This window comes from Coenobita brevimanus, chromosome 6 (assembly GCF_032717465.1).
Source record: "Coenobita brevimanus isolate Jiangsu-jjx chromosome 6, ASM3271746v2, whole genome shotgun sequence".
In the NCBI taxonomy this organism is placed as follows: Eukaryota; Metazoa; Arthropoda; class Malacostraca; order Decapoda; family Coenobitidae; genus Coenobita; species Coenobita brevimanus.
In genome coordinates this window covers 55,057,291-55,063,290 of record NC_136959.1, presented here as the reverse complement: position 1 = coordinate 55,063,290, position 6,000 = coordinate 55,057,291, and the positions used below count along the sequence as shown (strand labels likewise).

Here is a 6,000-nt window from a genome sequence, read left to right as displayed (position 1 = left end):
ATAACCAGGCACAGACATTCAACTTCATCTTACAACATAAAGGAACTCACTAGCTATTGGTCTGTGGTACTAGTTTATGCATAAAAATAGCAGCATTGTATGTTAATGTTGATTTTTTTTTTTTTGGGGGGGAGGGTAAAATCAATAGTACCTTTACTCAAAAGTATCTGGATAAAGTAGAGACAAACAGCTTTAAAATGATGTACACACCATTATCCTACATATAATAGTTTTTAAGGTATCGTTCTTCAAAACTGTAAAAACTTTAAACGCGATTTTTGCCACTTTTAAAAAATGGTGCGCAGGTATGCTCTTGCACGTGGGGCCTCATATACTGTATATATATATATACATGGTATATTCTAATGGTTCTTAATAAATGAAAGTTTGAAAGTTGAGTCCCCTAACCCCTCATTTTGTTCTAAGGAAGACTATGTAACATGAGAAATTTTTATCATAATACAAATTTATTTAGTGGTTGTGCAGCAAGGCTAAAGCTTCAGCATTTCCTAAATTTTTGATTAAATTTCATTGTAACTTCTAAACCATGCATTTTTAGGTATTGAATCACATAAGCATAATTGTAAAGAAGCTCTTAATGTTTACTGTGGGAAACTTTGGTCCGTTTTCAACCTAAGGGAAGCACAGGGGATGGCTTCAACTAGTGGGGTTTTCACATTTTGGCCGCCATGGGGGAGGGGAATGCCTGACAGGTCAACTACTGTACATAATATAATGTGATTGGTATCTTTTTAAGGATTTAATTGGATATTACATGCCACTCTTAAACTGGCCTGCTACATGCACTGCATGACCATAATTATCCCCTGTAATGATCATTAACCTATTACAAACACTCTCTTCGTCAACTGCGAAAACTCCGAGCTCCCCAGCTCAAGTTGTAATGAATCAACATGGTACCCGAAGAAATCGCACAACAGCTATTCAGTCTTGTTGGAATGTCCTGGCTGTCTATGTGCATGTCTACAGTGTTCAAGCAAAGAAACATTGATCGGCCAGACAAGCTGACGAAATGTGTATGGGATCCGTGTTATGACATTGCATATTGGTGATTATACCTAATAATTTTTTCTCAAGTCTTGCAGTAAGTGAATAATTATTGTGAATCGTACATTGTGAGTGTGTTTAAGTACTTGGGTAGTGTCATGAGTAAGGATGGAAGTTTAGAGGATGAAGTGTCTGAAAAGGTACACATGGAAGAAAGGTTGCTGGTTCCTTGAAAACAGTGATAAAGGGGGAAGTGGGCATGGAAGTGAAAAAGTTACTACATGACAGTATTGTGATACCAAGTCTAACATATGAAAGTGAAGCTTGGACCTTGCTGGAGAGACAGAAGTCAAGAATGAGGGCAGTGGAAATGAGTTATTTGAGGGGAGCATGTGGAGTCACATGGAGACAGAGACTGACGAATGAGGAAGTGAAGGAGCGTTGTGGTGTGGACATGGATATGATAGGAAGTGTTAGGAGAAACACACTGAGGTAGTTTGGCCATGTGGAGAAGATGGAGAGTAAGAGACTGATGAGGAGAGTGTATGTGAGTGAGGTGGAGGGGGGGGAGGGAGGGGAGGCCAAAGATGAGATGGAGGGATGGAGTGGAGAGGTATGAGAGACGGCGGTGTGAGTTGTAAGCAGGGCAATGAAATGGTGGGGGACAGGGCGACATGGAGGCAATATGTTTGTGGCCACCCCTTATGGGATTAAGGTGTCTGGCAATAGACGGACAGATAGACAGACACTGAAACTGAAGAAGCGGGAGCCTCCATACATGTTGGAGCGCTGGCAGGATAAGCTAATTGGTGCTAAACTGCCTTCAAATGGAGAAGTTCTCTCTACTTTCCTCCATCTCCACCTGAACCAAAAGATGCCTGTGGCAGAAGCTGTCCGACAAGTCGTGATTCAAGCCGAAGAATTTTATGATGTGCCTGTATCACCATGAAAAGGATAGACTCTTCGATGAAGAAGTTACAGAAGCTCCACGCAATGTTGCAAAACATAACAATGAGCTCCGAGAGGCATGGCAGACAACAGCTGAAAAATGAAGAGTACAGTACTTCAGATTGTTGATAAAGAATCTGTTCGACATTGCCCATGAAAGTGCTCTCAACATCATGAGCATTGTCAAGGACAAGGAATTCCTAAAGGCCCAGCATGAACAAGGATGCAGAGGGTCCATGGCAGGTGTCAACCTCACTCTGATTCAACAGGAGCAGGCTGCCATATAAAGGAGATAAAAGTATGAAAAGTACAGAGAATGCATCGCTCGTCGGGCAACCGAGGCGACCATTACAGGCCAACTGGAGTCCTCTTCCTCCAGTACTGAAGACACAAGCAAAGCTGGCAGCATTGACGGTGGTGAGCCCAGTACAAGTACATCGCCTCCCAAACGACTGCACATGTCAAAGTCAGCCATGAGTGCTGGCGCCGCTGCTTCTCTTAACAGAATGAATGTCTGAGATGGCAATGCCCCATACATCCTTGCAGAGATGTTCAAAATCCTTGGCCACAGCATGTCAGAGTACACCACCTGCCGGTCCAGTGTCAAGCGGTACAGAGAGAGAGACCAGTCAGTGGCTGCTCTCACGATCAAGAAAAGTTTTTCCTCTAAAGGCCTGTTTGTCGTTCAGCTGCTTGATGACCTCAGAGGCAATGAAACTGTGGACTGACAGCCCATTCTCATCTCAAACAAGGACACTATCCAGCTACTCAGTGTTTCCAAGATTCCAGCTGGGAGTGGAGAGGCCCAGGCTGCAGCTATTGTAGCTGAGCTTGAGCGATGGATAACCGCACATCAAATGGTCAAAATGTGTTTCAACATTACAGTTTCTAACACTGGACATCAAAGTGGGGCATGTGTGCTCCTTGAGCAGAAACCCAAGAAAGTACTTGTACACACCACATCATGGAACTGGTATATGGAACTGCCTTTCGAGTATACTTTGTTGCCACTTCCGGCTCTGAATTTCCGCTGTTCAAGCGGTTCCGTAATTTTTGGTCACACGTTGATCACACCAAATATAAACCTGCTGGTAGTGAAAACATCCCAGAGAAAGAAAGAAAGGAACTGGTACTCTTTGCTCTTGGCATACTCAAGAAAGGAACAATCCGGGACCATTACTGTGAGTTTTTGGAATTTGTCCTTCTGTTTCTTGGCATCCAAGAGACTGAGGGGAAGAAAATCGGTTTCAAAGCACCAGGTCCCCTGCATCATGCCCGATGCATGTCAAAAGTCATCTATTCCATCAAAGTCTGGCTCTTTCATAGCCAGTTCAAGCTCACCAAGAAGGAGAGGGAAGTCTTGAGGGAGATGACTCTTCAGCGTCACAGTCTACAAGAGGGCGTGGTTTACTGCACTGAACGCCAGGGTGTGTGTCCATGAAGCCGTGGAGATGAAACTTAGAGCTCATCTTTGGTACCTGTATGGAAAGGTGATCCCTCTAGCGCTTTTCAACCTTGAATTATCCGTGTAAGAAAAGGGTGGGATCGTCACAGGCATGAAGACCAAACAGCGTAGCAATGACCCTCTCAAATGCTTTCCAGCTCCATAGGGGAAAGTTACTCTTGGAGATCTCACAACTCAAGCTTACCACAAATTCTTAGACATGATATGACTCAGGAAATCATTCCTAGAAGAAGATCCAGAGTCCTGGCCCAGCACTGATGATTACATTATGGCACAGGAGATCGCTGCAGGAATTCGTGTGACGAATGACAATGCAGAATGGATTGTAACTCTAGTCGAAGGGTACAATGGCAAGATGACAACAAGCAACAACTACAGTTCCAACTGCAAGTTGCTGATGAACATCGGTTACAATTTACAGTACTGATTCAAGGAAGATAAACCTCACTTGAACTGAGACGATTTGCAAATTCAATAAATTTCATTTGGTATATGATTTGAGTTGTGGTAGAGTGATTCACACAGAGACATAACAGTATCCAACGAGAGCTTTAAAATGAAATCAATCACACTATATTATCTACAGTAATTGCAGAGTTAGGCCTGGCAGGTGCTCCACACCCCCTCCCCCCTGGTGGCCAGAAAGTGAAAACCCCACTAGTTGAAGCCATCCCCCTCCTCTCCACACATACATACATACACACGCATGCATGCACGCATGCACACACACAACACACACACACACACACACCTTCTGACTGTATGGTTGACCATCAACAATTAAGCATCTCTTGACTCAATTTGATTTTTTTCTTATGATGTTCACATAAGTTAGCTTCTGCAACAAACATGACTTTTGTACAGTATTATCAGTTCACATTCCTAATGATGTACGAAGACAAATTCCATACTCCTCCTCCCACCTCTTTTTTTAAGATGCAAAGATATACAGAGATATTTTTCCCATATCTATCTACAGTATCTATCTATCTATTTGGTATCTATCTACAGGTACTGTTTATAAAAGGTTGGATTAAACTATCAGTATGGACAAAACTTTCTAGTTATTCCTCTGACATCTGCAATGAGACTTTCTTAACAGAAACCCCTTTCAATCTGAATTAAATTCCAAACCTGACTAACCCTACAAATAAACTTTAGCTTCATAACATGTCAGCACAAAGTATTGTACTTATCTTCTATGCAATTTCACTTTTTTAACACTCCTCATACCTACAGTCATACCTCTCTTTCACTGTTTATGTCTTATCATGGGAAGGGCATTCAATTTTTCTCACGATCCAATCCCTATTTATCAATACTGTACTGTACGCGGCATGGGAAGGAACCAGAATGAGACACAGGGGCACACAAATTCTTGCTGCACCCTTCACAAACCCACACCATCCACTACACTAAATGGCAGCACATCCACACACATCAAGTATATCAAAACTAACACCAGCACACAATAATACACAAATACTTTCATTTCCCCCCTCGCCCACCTAAAACCAGATTCCTGAAGCATATACATGCCCAAATCATTCGCTGCTATATTCAGTCACTCATAGACAACACACAGCTGCATGCACTGCCTCCTGATATCCACCCTTCTGAATCCTACCTCCCTCGTGAGGACAGGGTCCACTTGGCCTGAATGAGATGTGGGCATCATCCAGCCTTCATAAGTTATCAGAAGGGACTGGACAACTCCATCGTTGATGCCTAACCAGGACGCAACACAGCACCCCAAACTATTATGCACATTATGGAAGACTGCATTGCACACAATTGCCTGTTCCAACAAAACATAAATTGACAGCTCTGTGGGAAAGCCCAGTCTCGGTTGTGGCCTTCTTTAGGGACTCAAGGCTGTTCGGCCAGACTGCTTAGGGAACAACTACTACTACTACTACTGTACTACCAGAAAGAGTAGCAAGCATAGGTATAGTCCTCCTCAACCCTTCTACTACAGAGGTTTCACTAGCATAGTAAAATAAGTCTGGCACAGTAGTAACTATCTATCTATCTACTGCCAGACGCTTTAATCCCGTAAGGGGTGGCCACAAACAAATCGCCTCCATGTCGCCCTGTCCCCCACCACATCACCGCCCTGCTCCCAGCTCACACCCCCCTCTCCCATATACTTCTCCAATCCATCCCTTCATCTCATCCTTGGCCCCCCCTCCCTCTCCCCCCCTTCACCACACTCACATACACTCTCCTCATCAGTCTCTCACTCTCCATCCTCTCCACATGACCAAACCACCTAAATGGGTTTCTCCTAACACTTCCTATCACATCCACATCCACACCACAATGCTCCTTCACTTCTTCATTTGTCAGCCTGTCTCTCCATGTGACTCCACATGATCCTCTCAAATAAATCATTTCCACTGCTCTCACTCTTGACTTTTGTCCCTCCAGCAGGGTCCAAGCTTCACTTCCATACGTTAGAGTTGGTATCACAATACTGTCATGTAGTAACTTTTTCACTTCCATGCTCACTTCCCTGTTTCTTATCACTGCTTTCAAGAAACCAGCAACCTTTCTTTCTTGTTGTACCCTTTCAAGCA

At 43.5% G+C, this 6,000-nt stretch overlaps 1 protein-coding gene across 1 annotated transcript in view; it reads right to left on the bottom strand.

Annotated features, from left to right (window-relative positions):
• The window catches only part of Bmcp (uncoupling protein Bmcp mitochondrial), a 70,992-nt gene that overhangs the window by 27,298 nt on the left and 37,694 nt on the right, over nt 1–6,000 (bottom strand). The window lies entirely within an intron of this gene.